The 18,833-nt window shown below is 31.5% G+C and overlaps 1 protein-coding gene across 1 annotated transcript in view; it reads right to left on the bottom strand.

The window, feature by feature from the left end:
• Nucleotides 1-13,175, bottom strand: part of LOC123674581 (optomotor-blind protein) — a 133,331-nt gene extending 120,156 nt beyond the window's left edge. The window contains exon 1 of the mRNA XM_045609500.1: nt 12,960-13,175. The gene's annotated coding sequence lies outside the window, so the exon portion shown is untranslated. The remainder of the gene's footprint in view (nt 1-12,959) is intronic.
• Between the last annotated feature and the right edge of the window lie 5,658 nt (nt 13,176-18,833).

Raw genomic sequence — 18,833 nt, 5'->3', positions numbered from 1 at the left:
ATCAAGCTGTCTCTACCAGAAAACTCAATAGATATAAATATCACCTTAATGTTCAACGTAGTGACCATCAACTTCTATGCATTTATCGATTCAAGTTTCAAATGAATCTATAGGTACACACCGAAAATTGTTCTGGTGGGCTGGACAGCTATCATGTTGAAACCACATGTACTGTCATGATTCTAAATTAAGATCTTCCACCAATATTGGCAATTCATTTCCCATAAATTCTAGCTAATTTTGGCTTTTCAAATTTCCTCCAAACGTCCGAATTTCATGTGAATGATTAATGGAACACATATACGACAAGATCGTTCAAACGGATAATTTAAATTCGATTTGACAGCCCCCCCTGTGACTTAACTGGAAAAATTATCAGTAGATACAGTTGTGTATTTTTGTAGTAGGATACGGATCTGCAATAAAAACCAGGAGTTTCTATTCAAAATTCCAAATTCGACCCCCTCCCTCCACTTGTGGGGGTGAATGAAAGAGGTAGCATAATTGATTATAATATGTTCCTCAAAACCATATCAACTTTTTATTCGAAATATTTTCCATGAGATTTTCTTTTCGATATTTTCAACTTATTCGACTCAAAAAAATCACCCGGAAAATTAGGGGTACAAACAAAAATGAGAGATAATCTCATGAAAAAGACTCCTATATATATACAAATGAGCGCGTAATCGCGTGTTTTTTATACTCCTACTTTTTTAAATTTATAGACTTTTTATGAATCACCATTACAAATCGGGAAAAGATGCACCAAAACTAATAATTTTTTTATTATTAATTTAATAATTTTTTTATTATTATTATCAGAACTGAATATTCATGAAAATTATTTGAAAAAGTTTATTGAAATCGGTAGCAGATCCGGCAAAACTACAGAAAATCAAAAAGCAGATCAAAGCTTCTTTTTACATTTAAAAAAAAAATGTGTAGGAAATAAATTGGCACTGAAAAAATATTACTTACCTAGTAGATATGCAATCCAAATTGGTCAATCAATAATAGATGTCGCTATGGAAATCAGTTATAATTGGGTTATTTGTTGAATAAGGCAGAGACTTGAAAAGAAAATCAACTTTTATGTGAGAAGTTATAATAATACAAACACTAGAAATATGATAGATAACAGAAATTTTTCACTTTTTGCTAGATTGCTAGATTTGCTAGATAGTGTAAAATTATATTTAAGTAATGGTAGGCATTATCAAAATAAGAAAATCGTGGCTTGTTCTATTATTTATTTTTTAATTCATTCAGGTATCTTCTATATTGCATAAAAACCTTCAACATTGCTAAGTTGATTATTTGTTTGCTAGAATTTATATTATGAGGACAATGTAAAATTAATGTAACACATCGATTGCAATTTTACACCGAGTTTCATTTATACTACCTTTTGAGATGTATTTTTCTGTCAAGAATGGAACAGTCCAAAATTAAATGAAGAGAGGTAACAAAAATCCAAATCGCGAGTACTAGCTGCAATGGAAGTGGCCGAAAACAATATTTATACGAAAAGCGACTCTTAATTTCGGTTTATGTAATGCTTGATTAACGCTTCCATTAAAAATAAATACCTACCACAATTAGACGAGGAGTACGAAATCTATCGTATTGACAAATAATACTCTCCTACAGTAAGAAAATGATCAAGTATCTAAAGGAAAATGAAAGGGAATATAGTTGTTTGATTAAAGTAGCTATATCTGTAACTGAAGTTTCGCGTAGTTTTGAGATTGAGTTTAATATTTACCCTCGTATTTGCCTATACCTAACATTCGCAAGATGTGGATGAATATTTCATGTTGATTCGCTGTTAAATAGTTTATAAAAAGTAATTAATAAAATATATGTCCCTATGTAAAGAACTTGTTTAAACTCGGCAAAATTAGGATGCATAAAATAATCAAGTTTTTTTTTTATTAGAATTAAATTGTTACTAATTACACCAGTAGGTATTGAAACCTATAATTAGCATAGGAATTGTAACACTGCGCTTCTTTTATACAAATCATGAAGAGTTTTGTTCCGATTTACAATTAACAAGTATAAATTTCACAGATTAATCTCGAAATATATCAATTTACTCTGAATTATTATAATAATATTGGTTCGATTTTCGAAAAAAAATGGAATTTTTTTATCAACAGAAATGCCTAAAACATAATATAAAAAAAACATTGATTCGTTGATTATAAAAAACAATTATTGATGTTATAAAAGCAAATGATCAGAATAAAAATATTAGATAAGATAAGTACTAACTGTTTTCAGTATCATCCACTTTTGTATAAGTGTTATTTCAACTTCTTTGTAAAAACATCACTAAGTCCTCTTCAACTATATCGTACCTATACTTAATCTACCTGAATTTATTTTGTTACTAAGTATTTATTTAATGTTATCTGTTTTCTTTATTCGAATGTCTAAGACAATTTTTGTGTGTTCGTTATAACTCGTAGTTGAGTTCTTTACTCTTAGAGCTAGTAAAAGACATAAATTTTATATTTTCTCAATTTTTTGTTAACTTTTTCATCTAGAACAACTACAATACTTCAGTGAAACTTTGAAAGATAAATAAAAAAAAATTTCTATATTTAAGAATTCAAAAATACACAACTATGGTAGGTGTAGGTTATCGATAAAAAAAAATTTTTGGATGAAATAATAATATGTACCTACAATATCAATAAAATTAGGCCCAAATAACCCTAAAAAACAGCTGTAAACAGTCATGCATCAATCATCTCGTGCCAGGACAGACGACGACCACCAATCAACATTTATCTCCAATTCATCGCCCAAAATCTCCATTCCGGTCTCGAAGGACCAGTCGGAGAGCCCAAACGGACAATCGTTAAATCAGAACGATAGCAGCGACATACCCCAGACGCATAAAAACCGTAAAATTTCATCAAACGATAACCACTATTTAATGTGTAAAATCGAGTCCCCTTTGCTTATAGTTTTAGCACATAAAATAGAACATCGCCGTGTGTCAGTTTACACTCGACCGTCGACTATCAAGTCGCTTAGGTCACGCCCACGTTCCCCTACCTCCCACCACCGACAGGCCCCGCCCCCGGCCACAGCAGACGCGATAGTCTGTGGCGTCAGTCGAATGCGAGAAGGCTCCCCGATCTTTTAATGAGAGTCTTGGTCTGCTTGATCCGTTATCTTTTGATTTATTGTCGCTTTTAGTGGCGATTTTTGTGATTTCTTTGGTACATTGAGGTTCCCAACATATAATTAGCTGTTATTCGAGATGGTCGTGGCAGAAATAAACGCACGATATATTGAGGAGATAACGTACGAGACACGCATTTTTTTCCTTGTTGAGATTCGTTCGTATTTATCGGTGTTTGTCGAATCGCCTGCTTGATGGCGATATTTATGCTTGGAAAAGAAATGTTGTGCTTGGGAATGAGGCGCGTCAATGTAATGGGTAATGTGAGGATGAAAATTCATCAGAAGATTATGCTGGATAAGGACAACAGAATTTCTCAATAAAATATTGTGGATCTTTTGAATTTGGTTTTCCAGGATTATTTTTCTTCTAGTTTATGGTTCTGGTTTTAGTTCAAAGATTCCTAAGGAATAGAGTATTTCGTATTTTTATAGACAATACGTGGAAAAAAATGAACTCTTTTAAAGTCAGCGAAAATTCTTTAGGACTGGAAATACAGCATGTTTTCGAATTTTTTATTTAATTCATTACTCTTTTATACATTTTCTTCGTTGGTCTTTATGATTTATACCTAGACCTATTCCATAACTTCAACCTATTTAATTCAATTTCATTTCGATAATTGTGAAAAATTTCTTTCGGTTCATGTGATGTGTCGCAAGATTATCAATCTGAATAGTAGACGAACAATTGTATTATTTTCATGTAGTGTTCATATTTATGTTTTCTATAATTACCATTAAATTGAAGTGTAAAGTAGAAAAAAAGTGTTTTAAATTGAACAACCTTCAATTATAAATTCATAAATGGTTTCTTTCATACATGCGTATTTTTGGTAATTTTTTTCAAATTTATAAACCAACAAGGCAGTTTTTCACCATCCCTGTTATATCCAATATAATAGACAGGGCCGTGTTTACCCGATTGGGGGACCAGAAAACATAAGAATAATATTTAAATTTATTTATTGACAATCGGGATATGCAACGCTGAAATTAAGGCTTGCAATGGGCTTTAAATTTTTATTTAAAAAAAAATTAAATTTTAACGAAATTTCGTCATTAAAATATTTCTGTTTTGTTAGCTATTCGAATTTCCTTTGGATCTGATGATATAATTTGAAGGAAATTTTTAACGAAATTTGAAATCGTTATTTTATACCTATTCTTGCGGAATTTCAAACTATTCACATTGTCACAACTATAGAAAAAAAATACGCAACATTATTCAATGATTTCTAATCCGACCGAGTGGAAATTTTGCGTATATGTATACCTACAGGGTGAGTTTTGACTTGTACATATATTTCAACCGAAGATTCCTGAGGTCAAGAGAAACACTTGTTTTTCTTTACCATTTTTCCCGATTCGGACCAGTTAAAAGGATACAGATTGTTAAAAATTGAACACAAAAGTCAATACAAAACATTCAGTTCCTTTATTAGGAACATTACGTTCCATAAAATTACCAGAAATTCGAACAACCCTACTCGTAAATTCCTATAACTTGAATGCTTATTAATAAATATTTGGCTAATTTGAAAAATCAAAGTGAAATTCATATTTTCTCGTAAAAAGCACCGTTTTCGAGTACTTTGATCTTACAAAAAAATTATTTGTGGAATTCGAAAAATTGGGTACTTTGGCTAAAAATCACAGAAATGAATATTCACTCTGATGTCATGTCTGAGATTTTAGAATACAAGCACTAGCCAACTCAGTTTGAAAATGGAGTTATTTTGAATAAGACAACCTCATTTCATTACAAATTACTGAGCTTTGGCACAACTCTGCTAATATGAAGATACTATTGAATTTAACATTCTATTTTGAAGAACCCAGATCATTCTTGAAGCCCATGTTTAAAAAAGTTATCAAAAAATAGTCCCATTATAATGACAACAAGATCTGAAAATCCGACTTAAGACTGCTTCTAACGATCATTACTGTATTCTTTTTCAGGTCATTCAAGCTTACATCGAAACATACCACTAGGTACATAGTAGACAAATTTTTATGTGATTGAGATTGAATACTATTATTCTTTTGCTACTCGAATGATTCATCCCAGAGCAAAAGCTTAACTTTCTTTCAGAACGGCCATAATTGTTTTAATGTGAAAACAAATTAAACGAATTGAAAGAAACAGGATATTCAATTGTGGAAATTTATATCGAATACTTTATTTTCAATGCCAAAATCAAGATGAATCAAGTAGTCGAGTTGGTTAAAATGTGCACATGCAGAGCCATTAAATTTCATTTCCATGTTTTCATACTGATGGCTTCAAAAATATCGATGCAGATCAATATTTTCATGAAATAGTTAGAACGAATCAAATGCTTCATTTTATAGAGAAAGGCTTTCTATCAGAAGGCACAGTGATTTATTTTGCATCCACATAATTTTTTGGGAAATTGAATTTAAATATCTTGAAAATATGTAGGTAGGTACCTACTCCAATATTCTGTTTGAAGATTTTCATTTCATTCTAACATATCGTACCTATATAACACTAACAGCATAAATGTTGCAAATAACTATCTTAGGTCAGAACATAATTTATTCGAACTTTTAAGATACCTTCAAATAAATTTAGTAGTTTAATTAATTTTTATTTTGTAATTCTAGTGTTCCGTGTTTAAATTTGGCAACACTCGAAATTTGAAGTTCAGGATTAAAACTTTCACAGATGGATATCATTTCAATTCGTAATTATCATCAAAAATGAGATAAAAATCAAGAGACAAATATTTTATCTTTATCTTCCATGAAATTGTTCTTATCTAGGCCGAATCGGAAAAAATGGTAAAGGAAATTAGTCTTCCTTTTAACGTCAAAAATCTACTGTTAAAATATATGTACAAGTCAAATACTCATGTATATCACGGAAATATTGCGCATTTATTTTGAAAATTTTTCTTCAAATTCGTATGGTGTAAAACAGGGATCTGAGAATAGATAAGCTATTCAAAAAATATTTCAATTGCTTGAATCGTCATAAGAATACAATTCAATCGATCGAAAATTCAATCAAGTATTAGGTTAAATAATAGAATTCATAGAGGTAGTTAGTGTCTTACATCATCAATTCTTAATACCTATACGTAAATAGTTCCGAGGGTAGATATCTACTGATAGGTTAATCAACAAATCATTGATTTATATGACCATTCTTACGAAAGATGAAGAAATATTCATCAAAATGTCTTCCCTATCGATGTGAAATATATCATTTGATATCATCTCAATTTTAATTTTTGACAGCGGTTAAAATATAACTTTAGCTATGCTTTCATGCTAAATAGTTTCTCGAGATCTCAAATAACATTCTTTGAAATATTTCACGCAAGTTTGACTTGTGTTCATTCTGATGAGTTTATTGAAATAAAAATCTTATTACTATGGAGCAGCGTATTATCTTGTCCTATTACTTATTAGTTTTTAGCTTTTTTCCATTGCGCTTGATTTATCGAAAAGCAAAATATTTACTTACCACATTGTCCATTGTAAAACATTTAATACTATATGAGAATAGATATTATTATGCCTACGAGGAGAATTTTGGCATCCTTCGGAGCAAATTGTAAGCACCGAAATTTATAAATGTATAGATAACCAATGGTGGTTTGAGTTGAATGGCCTGTTTTCTTGCCGAGTACCCAATTGAAGTTCATTATTGAGGATGACTCCTGAAGAATTTGTGTGAATTTTATTCAACATCAATAAAAATTTCTGAACGGCTGATATGAGTCTGATGTCTTGTGGTTTCATATCAATTCGTCCTGCCTGTGTAAAATTCAACCTTTCAGGTATCGAATTAGAATACGTGCAATTTTGTAATTTAATGTATTTTATAAGATTAATAGAAAATCGTGAAAAGTGCTTTATTACAGAGTAATTCCGTCTTTCTTTTTACTGATCGAATGGTAACATCGTTTTCATTTACCATTACTTGAGAACCAATTTAGGAACTTGTCCCTATTTGACGAAATCTTTATTCTTCTTCCGAGTTTGTGAATTTACTGAAAAATATTCACGGAAATTTAGGTACATTCTTGTCTCTCTCCCTGCTTTCCAATAGTGTCAATATACTCAAATTCTCTTTTAACGCTCCCATATTTTAGCCGATTACGATTTGTAGGAAGGTACCTGCATAGAAGGATAATTGATAGTACCTAATTCATAAGTGAAATGTCTAACACTCATAGAATTATTAGGTATTCCTTCCAAATTTGATAACATACCTATATTTTTCAGTATAACTCATTATTATGATTTTCAGTTTGAATAGCTAGTTAACCATTACCATTAGGTATACTACTATGCAGAAATAGTTCAGTTGTGAGGTCAGACTCATTGTTATAGACATATTCAAAGTATACATATATCATTTTTATAAATATGATAAAGGATCAAAATTTTTTTCAAATGTTGGAATCCTGTTCGAAATTGGTAATTGGTGATGAATAGATAATTGATTGCTCCAGTCGCTCCAGAATTATCAATTACCTGTTGAGGTATTTAAGAGAGCAATGTTTTTATTGCTGGAGTTTAAATAATAATAAATATTATAAATACCTACATATTGGAAATAATGAAGAATAAATAATAATGAATAATGAATATGGATAATATATGAGGTATTTCCAATAAAGTTCATGAAGAAAATATAACATATGTACCTACTGATATGGATCTCCTCAATATGAATTTTGAATATTTTCTGAAATAGATCCAAACAAACAATATGAATTTCTACTTGAAATAATTCTTTTCTCAGGTGGGTTCAGAGAAAGTAAAAAAATTTATCCTTTTTTTCTTTTTAAACAACAAATAACCTATCTACCTAATCTAATATTACCTAACTATTAAAATGAAATTCATTACAAAAAAAATTCTGAACACTTATCTAAGAAAATGTTCTTTTCAATTCAGTCCATCTCTGTATTTTCTTCCTTAAAAAATTAAAATCCTATTTCATGCTATTTTCACGTTCCAACTCCAAACTCTTTCCAATTCCAAATTCCATTCAGAACTCTTATTCGGTATTTCAATTCCATTCAATATTATGATCTTGATCTTATATTTTTCCTTCAATTTCTTCTTCTTCTTTATTTTTCTTCTTGACATCTCTCTTCCATTCTTTTTCTGGCTATCGTGGATTTTTAGTTTTCAAAGAAGAAAATACAGAGCTGGACTGAATTGAAAAAAACATTTTCTTAAATAAGTGTTTTCATTTGTTTTTTGTATCATATATAATATATTTCATTTTAATAGTTAGGTAATATTAGATTAGGTTGATTAGGTAGATAGGTTTGTTGTAGTTTAAAAAAAATATATATGAATTTTGTTACTTCCGTCAAACCCACCTGAGAAAAGAGTTATTTCAAGTAGAAATTCATATTTTTTGTTTAGATCTATTTAAGGAAATATTCAAAATTCATATTGAGGAGATTCATATAAATTGGCGCCCAACGTGGGGAGCTAATTGATATGATTTCGTTCACTGATTTCTATCTTTTAATGTAGATCAATTATTAGAATTTTATTTCCATTTTTCAAAAGTTTCTAGACTAGAATCCACCCCAATTTTTTCAGAATTTCAAAAGAAATAATAATTAAACTACATTAAAAGATAGATTACAGTAAACGAAATCATATCATATTATTATTATTATCAGTACCTAGTACCTAAATATTTCTGATATTTCAATCTATATGAGACGAATGAGAGATGTATATCATTCACTACCGGACATATAGGCTGCCTTCAGATTTCTTCTGAGGAAGGAGAAGATGTATTCAGATATTTCACCAGATATAAGACTTTTAATAATTTGTTACCAACGACAGATATATCTAAAAATGAAATGATAATAGGTAAATCTACGAGTCTAAGGTAAAATTAAAATTGAGTCAGCTATCAAGTTTGTTCAATAAAAATAGGAATTTGAGTGGTCACCCCAAAGAACTAAGGTTGAATGAAAGTGGGAATTTGATAACTATTGAGTGATGCAAATTGTTTTTGATTGGAGACCTCACCTAACCTGTTTATGAATACGAAAGTGGATGGAAGGCACGCGTACTGATATGATCCAGCCTTCTATCGGTCTAATTGTATAGTTTGAATAATATTTTCATATAATAATACACTGACTGGAATTTCAGACCCAGTTATTAAAAATTATTGATTTCATCGCATAGATATGTGAGTAGATACCTACCTGAATTGTTGTCTAAATTTTCTTTTAGATGAAGAGAAATGTAAGTATGGAAAAAATCAAGCAATAATATGTTATTACAGTCATTGAACAGAAATTTCAATTTTATCTTTGGAAAATAAAATTTAATTAATAAAAAGAGTGGTCATTCCGAACAACACCTAAGGAAGAAGTTTCCTTCTTTTTCTTTCTTCTTTTGTTCCGGAAAAATTTATCAGCCATAAATGTCACATGAATTGAGTGGTTAACACAGTTTTTAAAATTTGTCTTCGAAGGTCAAATTCCCATTAATGATGATCTAAAAGTTTCGAACTGAATATTTCTTCTACGTAAATTTTTGTAAATTACATAGGATTGATTTCAATTCCATTAGCTATAGGTCCATTTTATGAGAGATCAGTTTTGAGAAAGGGAATAGAAAAATTGGGCAGTATCGATCGGGGACTCAAAAAAGTTGAAAGGAATCGTTGGCACGGTTTCGGGTTAGAGGTTAGATCAGGAAAATTCTGAGTGAAAAACCAAATAATTTATCTCATATTTAACAGAATGAAAAAGATCCGGCAAAACTGGAAAAGCAGGTAATAATAATAATGTTCAGTGAAATTCTCCTGATTTGAAGAAGTGAAGAACAAGAAATACTAAATATAAAAGTCCCAAGTCCTGAAATTCTCCCAAATATAGACATTTATATTGATAAGGGTTCAATTTTTTGTTTGTTATTTTATTGGTAGAATTGAAAATGGTTATATGTTTCTATCATGAAATTTTATTAGAACCAAAATTTTTTTATTACTTCAGTCGATTTTACGTACAAAAATAGTGGGGGTTACTTAAGCAAACCCTATACCTAAAATGAATATTTCAAGAGTTATCGCGGAAGAACTTCAAATGAGGAAAAACCGCTATTTATAACTGTGTTAATAACTATCTGTTACTTCATTACAAACCTTGATATGTCAAATTTAGTTATGAAAACATCGAATTTCAGTTTCTTTCTGTGTTTTTCGGAAATCGCAGACTACTCCACACAGTTATAAATAGCGGTTTTTCCTCATTTAAAGTTCTTCCTCGATAACTCTTAAAGTATTGATTTTAGGTATAGGGTTCGCTTAAGTAACCCCCACTATTTTTAGACGTAGTATCGACTGATATAATTAAAAATATTGGTTCTAATTTGAAAATCTTGAGTTTTAATGAATTTGAGTTGTCCAAGTTCATGATCCTCTTATAAACACCCTGTACATTTTTGGCCCAAACCGCAAACAGTCTCATAATACTACGTATTTGCGGAATCGAAAAAAAAAATTTTTTTTTAAAAAGCTTTTTCTGCGGTAATATTAAGAAATATGTGTCCTCATCGCCACCATTTTTTTCATAAGAATACCAATAACTCATTAACCATTGAGTTTTTCCCAAGGAATGGCATATTGCCGAAATAGTCATAAAAAAATGCTATCTAATGATGAAATAATATACTGGGTGTGCCATTTGAAATAAGGAAGTAGAAGTCTGTTTCCGGTAAAACCGGAAGTTGTAGAGACCTGAAAATATTTTAGGGAGAAAGATCATTGTCACAAACCCCGATATGCAAATTTTTAACTCAAAATTATGATTAGTTTTCCATAAACGTCCAATAGGCCTTCCCGGTGAATCACCCTGTATATTCTCACATCTTGGCATCACTTCGAATCTTCCTGAAAAACCCGAAGTGAATCAGAAGATAATTGGAGATTCGGAGGGTTGCCAGATCAGGATAACATTATGTTTGAAGAATTACATTACATTACATGCACTAACAAAGAGTTTTGAGTTGGTACAAAAATCTCATTAGATGTGACCACATCCTACACCTAGAGCGTAAAGATTATAATTACCATGAATTTTGAACCACTAATCATCATGAGATGTATAACAAATAACACCATTTCCAATAATTTCCCTCTCGAAACCAGATAAGTCTCCCCTGAACCTCGGAAAACCGCGCAGATCGCCAACGCCGCACTACTAATCCGACTTAATTACCCCTTCAATCGTCCCACCTGGGGCATTAAAGGATTACTTACCTAACGGCGGACGCGGGGGCACGGCCGGAACCCGCGGGTGAAGCCTCAAAACGTCCCTAAGTACCCCGGCAATGAAAACGACAAATGAAACAAGACCCAGTCGCCACGGAAACGGCCTTTACGCGAAACGGCCATTGTGAGGGGATTTCCTCTAATTACCGGCGGCCAAACAAAAGCGGCTTCGCTTTGATCGAGAGCGGTCGAGGTTGTCATCGTCGCATCCTTAGACGAGCCACCTTCGCGGTCTTTGCAGCGCCAACTTACCCTTTGGCTGCGCGCCCTACGTAACGCAAGGTTTGGTGGCTTCGGGGGAGGTGACAGTTGAAGAGGCTACGGCCGTAAAGTCGTTAACGACGGATTTCGCGTTATTGACGTTTGACGGAAGGGTTGCGGTGGATGTTTTGGACGGTTTATTTCTTGTTTCTGAACGTTGAATATTCATTTGAAAGGTTTTCTCATGAGTAATATTTTTGAGTGGTTGAAGAACTCATCAAAATATCGTCATCAAAATATTTTTTTTTTTAAATAAGTAAAATGAAAAAATATAAAGCAAATCTATGAAATAGAAGTTATAATAATACATTAGATCTTGTGATATTTGTTTACCGAACGAAGAAAAATGACTAGAAATTAAGTATTGACACAAAATGTGTTTGGTTCCGTTTTCGAATAGGAATTTCAGAGAATTTGAATCCTTCTTGTAATTTTTATTATTCACGTGAATATTTTATTTCGATAAATTCCACATCTAGACAGAAAAAGCCTAACATTACAAAATAACAAAAAACTGAACATAACGGAATTCCAAAACTCAACAATAGGTGAAATTGATTTGGGAACAGTGGCGGTTTACGGGGGGGGGGAGGTAAAGGGGGTAATTAGCCCCCCTTCCCCTCGAGCCTCGTCGAAATTTTCAGTTTTAGATTTAGAACCACATCAACTTTCAACCAAGAGTAAATGCGTTCAGTATAACAGCATCCTTAATAAGGGTCTAAACGCTTTCAGTGATCAATTAAAATGAGTGAGTACGATTTATTTTACTCTAAAGACCACCATCGATTTATATGAGGTTTTCACTTTTCTTCATTTCGAAGGGTTCATCATTGCGGAAAATCCTTATTCATTGATTTTTTGGAATGGAAAAAAGAATTATATGATTTTTTTTTAAGGATAAATATATGCATGATATAATTTTTCGAACACACAATATTTTTTTATGAATTTTCACATACAAATGTTGAACATAAAGTCTTATTGAAGTCTGAAAATGTGTGTGCTGCGTATAAGGGTAGCACAAAATAATAAAAAAAATTAAATTAGCGATTTTATCCACCCTCCTTCGATTTCAACCGGAGAGAAAACTGGACGTTTAACGAAGGCGAGTAATAGGCGATTCTGTGTGATCCGTAAGATGACCGCTACACAATAAAGAAAATTTAAAAAAGAAATGGCCGAAAAAAAACGTTCTTACCCTGCTCGTGCTCCTGGTGGTCGTAGAGGGCCCTCTAAGCTGCTTGTGATGGAAACGCAGAATGATCTCCCGGGTGTTGAGCAATGCTCCGGCACAATCACTTTTCCGCAATAATAATCGGAGTTTATAAACTAAAAAGGATTCTAGGAATAAACAATAAAAGCGAACATAAGCGTTGAAAACAACGAAGAGCAAAATTGGCGTAGCGCACTTGACAACGGTCTTGCGAATTATATCTTGATCTCTTATAAACATATGTAAAACTACATATGTGTTCAGAACACTTCTTCTCATATAGCCCATTCGAGTTGAATATGAATGAAACTAATTTCACCAAACAGGCCACACAACATACACAAAACAATGTGTTTGTACTAAAATTAGAAAAGAAGACGTAAAAAAGCATTTCGAATTCTTTCTTATGGTAGAAAATGAAGGTAAAACGGAGGAAGAGATTGCTTCACTCATCCTGAAAATTGGTGGGATCTCAAAAACAACGCAGAAGAGACAGGATTAATTAAAAGTGCAAGCCACGTGGTGAGAACCTCCCTTAACAAATATGAATGAATACCAGTGATCAAAAATGTAAACGCATTTTCTCCAAGTTGGTTCATACGATTCGATCACTATAACGTTATCTGTCATTTTTTTAATGAATGATATTCGGAATTTTATTTACTTGTTTTTGCTATTTTTGTTTTGTTATGTTGACTCAGTTTATTTTGTGATACTTTATTTTCACCTTGAATATACATTTTGGAAATTTGTTTTTACATATTCAAAATATTGTTTGTTTTATTTATTTTCAATAATATTATTGAAAAAATTTTTTTTTCAATTACCTATTTACAGGATGAGCAGAAATATATTTTTATCCCATTTTTTGACACGACATTTCATTTGTTTTTATTATTTTTGTTATGTCTATTGAAAATATATTCATGTTTTCCTTATGTCAGGTGAGAATTTTTATATCTACATTACGCCCTAAATAGTACTGTGGATCCGCCACACAGGGGTTGATAGATTGTTTCGATGTTCGATAGACCTTTCTTGTACAGTGTGATAATAGGTAGAGTATGAGTGCCAACAATAAAATCAGTTTGTCTAACAATAAATGAAAGATACGTTTCTCAATATACAGGGTCTTTAAATAGTGAATTTAGTCGACCAGCTCAGAATTAAACAAATATATCAGATGAATAAACTTGTATTCACTTATACCAACTATAGCCACTGTTTTCCTTTCAGCAGCCGCTTGCCACAAGCAATCAACGTGTCAAATGAGTGAATTATTTTACCTCATAGAAGACCTGAGTGGAAACGAATGAGTTAAGCACTTCCTAGACGTCCAGTGGCGTACCCAAGGAGGAGATAAGGGGGGATATATTCCCCCCCCCAGGAGAAATATCCATTACATGTAACAACCTTATATATCAAAATCTTATATGAGTAAGCAAACTTCTTTGGAAAACTTCTTCAAAAGAAGGAAAATTTGAAATTTTTTTTCTTTATCCCCCTCTGAGGCTTATATCTGGGTACGCCACTGTAGACGTCCAATATTCTTTGATCCCTGTGTTTTTTAGAGGACCGAAATTTCTTTCTTACGCCTATTGCCTCATTGAAATAAATTTCTTCTACGGTTGGTTCTGGGATAAACTTGACTTTGCTCGAATGGGTTTTCTACTGGTATGTGAAGTTAGAAGGAGTTATTCAGAGAAAAACTTTAGTTAGTGTTTCTGATCGTGACCTCCATGCTCATTTTGCTATTTTAATTTCTTGAAGAGGCTCCAAAAACTTTTCCGTCTGTTTCTTCATTATCCCTTCTGTAATTTTATCTTTATGTCTTAAGTAACTTTCAGTTCATCTTAATATTGTATGTGACAAATTTCGATGAAAACATCTGTCATCTGAATCCTACATTTAATTTTCATGGAATTCGTATTTTGCAAATTCACAGGAAAATAAATTTTGAACGGTAAAGCTTTATAATTTAAGGACATTTTCGTCTCAACTTTGGGAAAATACAGATAGGGAAACGAAATAATATATAGAGCTCTTCTGGGGGAGTTTTTAAAAAAATGATTACAGACTAAAAGAAATACATATCTGATTGAATGTGAGATTAAAGCAACTTCAACCCCTCATCATTGCTGTTACTTCGTTTTCATTCTAACGAATTGTACTAATGGACATTATTTATCATTCAAAAACTCTTCCTTTTCTTCAAAAGGAAAGTAACGCACGTTCACTCGACCAGATAACAGGCCAGAGAAGAGCAAACCAACAGTTTCGTGTTCTAACTTGATCATTTATTCATCGAAGTCGTCCGTGTGTGTGACGAATCTCTCCCTACAAGATCGATAAACAGTCTCACTTGTATATTCGACCAGATATCGAAAATTGCCAATGGTGTGGATTTTCTCTTTGAGGGAGCAAAGGGTTGTCGCGAAGAGTTTGAAAAATGCCAAGTGAGAGGTATCGCGAGCATATTTGAATCGTTAGTTGGAGAGCAAGAGCCGTATTAGTTCATTTGTGGTTTGCTATTCGACAAAATTGGTTTCAAGCGAGCATTTCACAACAATATACTTCTATGCATGAAATCTATGAACTCATTGACAAAAATTTATAAGTAAAAATTAAAATCATTTAGCGAACCTAGTGGTTTTAGTCTTCAGTTTTGATATAAAAGAAAGGCAATAACCATGGATACCTAATTCATGATAAAATGATATTCAGGAGACTTTTTCAACGGCCAAATACAAACAGGTTTCAATAATCCATAAAATTTAGGTTAGTTACTGCATTTATACCGCATCTTAATAGCGGTTCGATCCATTTTTTATTGAAAATTTAATTTTTAGCCTTCTATATAGAAATCTCAATGTATAAAAAGATTGAAACGGCATAGAACCTATTTTTAGAGCAAATCTTGTATGGACAAACTTTGAAAGTTATCGCAATTTTTCTTTAAAAAAAACTAGTCCGCTATCTAGATATCTTACTTCGGAAAATAAGGGTTCTATTTGAGAAAATATAGATTGATACAATGCAGTTATCCTGCTATTTAGAAAACCTCTTCAATTGATATGTCATGAAACTACCTATAACTAAAAAGAAATCTCCTAGAATCTTAAAGAGAACAAATCAAAATGTAGCAATAGTGGCGACGCTAGAGGCTAGCCAGGGGTGCCCCCTCTAAATTTTAACCGTCTCACTATGAAATATTGCATGAGCAAAAAAATCTGACATGAATTAAACTAGATGGACCAGGAGAAAAAAGTTATTTGATCAATTTTTCAAAACGTAAGTATAATGGACTAATGGAGACATTCGAAGAAGTGAATACCGTCAAAAATAATAGAAAAATGTACCAATTCTAGTGGAAATTGATTAATTAAAGCAAACGAAAATTGAAATATTCATTCAATGGCAGATTTGTGTGAGCTTCTGCAGAGTTATTTTCTCACTTTCGATAATTTTCTTACTATTTACCCAGTTTCGACAACTTTTTGAGAGAAAACATTATTCTGTTTGAAGAGAATAAAAACTCATTTAAGGACTTCTATGGTGAATGATAGTTCATCATATATTTCAATGCTCAGTATAGAAAAGGCAAGAGCAAAAAATATCGATTTAGATAATACAGTGCTTGAATTTGATTTGAAATCATAATAAAAGTATTCTCTCGATGCCATAGACTATTTTCTTTCATTTTGTATTAGTATTGATAATACTGTTAGGAAAGTCAATATTATTTTTTATTCTGAAAGATATTGTCATTGAATTATTTGATGATTTATGAAAAGCTATATTTTTATTATTTTTCGTTTTAGTCATTTACTGGATTTATTTAATAAAATATAATATTTCATAACATACACTTATACACATACATATATAAATATTTCGTATTTCATAAAAAAAATTCTGTTTTCGACTGTTCATTAAATTTATGTTTTTTTTAATGAAATATCAATACACATAATACTTTTTTCACCGTTCATTCCTCAATTGTTTCGATTCCATCCCAAAAATCTTGGCACCTCTAAAAAAATCCTGGCCACTCCTTGGTCACCATATTCTTGAGAGCTATGTGGCATTGTTTGAACCATCGAGCATCAAAAATTCTAATAGCTGATAAATTTCCCACAGAGGAAGCTCATTACTGCCCTGTACTATTAAGAGAGCGCGGGCTATCATCAGATTTTCGAAGCAATCATAGGACTTCATGGCGCTATATACGTTAAATCCAAGCACTAGCGCGAAGGAAAGAGAGACGAAGGTAATAAAGTGATTTTCCACTGCCATTTGCCACGGCAACGGCAGCGATAAGGCACGTCTCAGAGACGTAGGGATGGATTCGAGTGCAGAAAGGGTTATGTCAACATCATTGGTGAAAAAACGAGGGTGTTTCAGAGAGGTTAGAGCTTTATGATCATTTTAATTGTTGGGAAGCGCTTCATTTATCAGACTGAGGGAAACTATATTTTGAGAGGATTGCCATTATTTCATTTGGCCCTCATTTATATATCTCTGTCCACCCTCCATTATTTATAGTTTACAACATTTTCTTCATTTCCTGTTGGAATCTGCCATTTTAATATTCATTCATTCCTTGAAATCTTTCATTTCAATTTTCATATACACCATTGAACCTGTCATTACAGTTATTATAGTATTATTATTATAGTATATTCATTTCTATTTTTTGTTGTGTTTCCACATTTTCTCTTGCATTTTTCATTCATATACCTGTTCTCCTATTTTTGTGGTTTTGCTATTGGTTTCCATTTTTTATTATAACAAACACTTTTTAGTAAAAGTTGATCACTATTTGAAATGTAACAATGGAATGCCTCGAAATTAAAAAAGATGATGATTTTTTGCCCCACGTTGGGCGCCAAAAGTTAAGGATCATTATTATTGCACTTTCAATTGAATTGATATATCTTTAATAACTTTTGACATGCAAAATTACTTCAACTCGTATATTTCGAAACATTATTGTACACGTTAAAATCATTTTATTTATTTTTTTCAATTTTCCTGATACCGAGCTATGCATTAATATTTTCAAAAACAATTATCTACATTCTTATTTAAAATTTTTCTAAATATATCGTACAAAACAAACAGGAATATATTTCATTTGATCATTTATAGTTAACAACATTTTTTTTATCCCGTGTGGGAATCTGCCATTTGAATATTTATTCATTCCTTGAAATCTTTTATTTCAAATGATATACACCATTAAACATGTTAATACAGTTATAAAATCTGTTGAAGTATATTCATTTCTATTTTTTTGTTGTGTTTCCACATTTTCTGTTGCATTTTTTAATTATCCACCTGTTCTCCTATTTTTGTGGTTTTGCTATTGGTTTCCATTTGTTTTTTATAAAAAACACTTTTGAGGAAGGAGTTGATTGCTATTTGAAATGTAAAAATGGAATGCCTCGAAATTAAAAAAGATGATAATTTTTTGCCTCACGTTGCACTTTCACTTGAATGATATTTCTTTAATAACTTTTGACATGCAAAATTACTTCAACTCGTATATTTTGAAACATTATTTTACACGTTAAAATCATTTTATATTTTTTTCAATTTTCCTCATACCGAGCTATGCATTAATATTTCCAAAAACAATGATCTACATCCTCATTTAAAATTCTTCTAAATATATCGTACAAAACAAATTGAAATATATTTATATATTTCATTTGATCGTTTACAGTTACAACATTTTTTTTATCTCCTATGGAAATCTGCCATTTGAATATTCATTCATTCCTTGAAATCTTTCCTTTCAATGGTCATATACACCATAAAACCTGTCATTACAGTTATAAAATCTATTGAACTGTA

Source organism: Harmonia axyridis, chromosome 3 (assembly GCF_914767665.1).
Source record: "Harmonia axyridis chromosome 3, icHarAxyr1.1, whole genome shotgun sequence".
Lineage (NCBI taxonomy): Eukaryota > Metazoa > Arthropoda > Insecta > Coleoptera > Coccinellidae > Harmonia > Harmonia axyridis.
The sequence above is the reverse complement of the archived record's forward strand: the minus strand, read 5'-3'. Positions and strand labels throughout refer to the sequence as shown.